Below are 2,709 nucleotides of genomic sequence, written 5' to 3'. Positions count from 1 at the left end.
CCAGAGAGGGACAAAAATGTGATGGCATCATGCTAGTGCCTGGGAATAGGCAGTGATACTGACCAACAGCACAGATGGCAAGATGACTCCGCTCAAGTCACAAAGAGAATAACATGAACAAACTCCACAGATCCCTCTCATTCTTATCACATCAGTGACTCTCTAACAAACCCGGGGACACGTTCCATCCCCAAGCCACAACATAACCCAGATCTTGTGTTTGAATTTGCTGGGGTGGAACTGTGGGAGGACTCTGCTGCAGAAATCACAGCCACTCGCTGGAGGGTCTCAGTTCAACGATAGTCAGAGCAGTGATGAGCCATTGCCAGGGGAGAATGGGGAATGATACATCACTGTAAATTCACAAGGAAACTGGGTACCAGAGAGACAGTTCAACCTGTTCTGCTTCCCAGTATAGCAGGTGTTTCTCACTCAGATCCCTAACATAACATAAGAACATAAGAATGGCCGTTCCGGGTCAGACCAAAGGTCCATCTAGCCCAGTATCTGTCTACCGAAAGTGGCCAATGCCAGGTGCCCCAGAGGGAGTGAACCTAACAGGCAATGATCAAGTGATCTCTCTCCTGCCATCCATCTCCATCCTCTGACGAACAGAGGCTAAGGACACCATTCTTACCCATCCTGGCTAATAGCCATTTATGGACTTACCCACCATGAATTTATCCAGTCCCCTTTTAAACATTGTTATAGTCCTAGCATTCACAACCTCCTCAGGTAAGGAGTTCCACAAGTTGCCTGTGCACTGCGTGAAGAAGAACTTCCTTTTATTTGTTTTAAACCTGCTGCCTATTAATTTCATTTGGTGACCCCTAGTTCTTGTATTATGGGAATAAGTAAATAACTTTTCCTTATCCACTTTCTCAACATCACTCATGATTTTATATACCTCTATCATATCACCCCTTAGCCTTCTCTTTTCCAAGCTGAAGAGTCCTAGCCTCTTTAATCTTTCCTCATATGGGACCCTCTCTAAACCCCTAATCATTTTAGTTGCCCTTTTCTGAACCTTTTCTAGTGCTAGAATATCTTTTTTGAGGTGAGGAGACCACATCTGTACACAGTATTCGAGATGTGGGCGCACCATGGATTTATATAAGGGCAATAATATATTATCAGTCTTATTCTCTAACCCCTTTTTAATGATTCCTAACATCCTGTTTGCTTTTTTGACCGCCTCTGCACACTGCGTAGACATCTTCAGAGAACTATCCACGATGACTCCAAGATCTTTTTCATGACTCATTGTAGCTAAATTAACCCCCATCATGTATAGTTGGGGTTATTTTTTCCAATGTGCATTACTTTACATTTATCCACATTAAATTTCATTTGCCATTTTGTTCCCCAATCACTTAGTTTTGTGAGATCTTTTTGAAGTTCTTCACAATCTGCTTTGGTCTTAACTATCTTGAGAAGTTTAGTATAATCTGCAAACTTTGACACCTCACTGTTTACCCCTTTCTCCAGATCATTTATGAATAAATTGAATAGGATTGGTCCTAGGACTGACCCTTGGAGAACACCACTAGTTACCCCTCTCCATTATGAGAATTTACCATTAATTCCTACCCTTTGTTCCCTGTCCTTTAACCAGTTCTCAATCCATGAAAGGACCTTCCCTTTTATCCCATGACAGCTTAATTTACGTAAGAGCCTTTGGTGAGGGACCTTGTCAAAGGCTTTCTGGAAATCTAAGTACTCTATGTCCACCAGATCCCCCTTGTCCACATGTTTGTTGACCCCTTCAAAGAACTCTAATAGATTAGTAAGACACAATTTCCCTTTACAGAAACCATGTTGACTATTGCTCAACAGTTTATGTTTTTCTATGTGTCTGACAATTTTATTCTTAACTATTGTTTCAACTAATTTTCCCGGTACCGACGTTAGACTTACCGGTCTGTAATTGCCGGGATCACCTCTAGAGCCCTTTTTAAATATTGGTGTTACTTTAGCTAAGTTTCAGTCATTGGGTACCGAAGCCGATTTAAAGGACAGGTTACAAACCTTAGTTAATAGTTCTGCAACTTCACATTTGAGTTCTTTCAGAACTCTTGGGTGAATGCCATCTGGTCCTGGTGACTTGTTAATGTTGAGTTTATCAATTAATTCCAAAACCTCCTCTAGTGACACTTCAATCTGTGACAGTTCCTCAGATTTGTCACCTACAAAAGCCAGCTCAGGTTTGGGAATCTCCCTAACATCCTCAGCCGTGAAGACTGAAGCAAAGAATCCATTTAGTTTCTCCGCAATGACTTTATCGTCTTTAACCACTCCTTTTGTATTTTGGTCATCAAGGGGCCCCACTGGTTGTTTAGCAGGCTTCCTGCTTCTGATGTACTTAAAAAACATTTTGTTATTACCTTTGGAGTTTTTGGCTAGCCGTTCTTCAAACTCCTCTTTGGCTTTTCTTATTACACTCTTGCACTTAAGTTGGCAGTGTTTGTGCTCCTTTCTACTTGCCTCACTAGGATTTGACTTCCACTTTTTAAAGGAAGTCTTTTTATCTCTCACTGCTTCTTTTACATGGTTGTTAAGCCACAGTGGCTCTTTTTTAATGAACGTGAACCCCTCCTCTCTACACCATCGTCTCATCCATGCATTGAAGCAGCAAAGAATCCTGTGGCACCTTATAGACTAACAGACGTTTTGCAGCATGAGCTTTCATGCGTGAATACCCACTTCTTC

This window comes from Mauremys reevesii, linkage group 13, assembly GCF_016161935.1.
Source record: "Mauremys reevesii isolate NIE-2019 linkage group 13, ASM1616193v1, whole genome shotgun sequence".
NCBI classification, from domain to species: domain Eukaryota; kingdom Metazoa; phylum Chordata; order Testudines; family Geoemydidae; genus Mauremys; species Mauremys reevesii.
The sequence above is the reverse complement of the archived record's forward strand: the minus strand, read 5'-3'. Positions refer to the sequence as shown.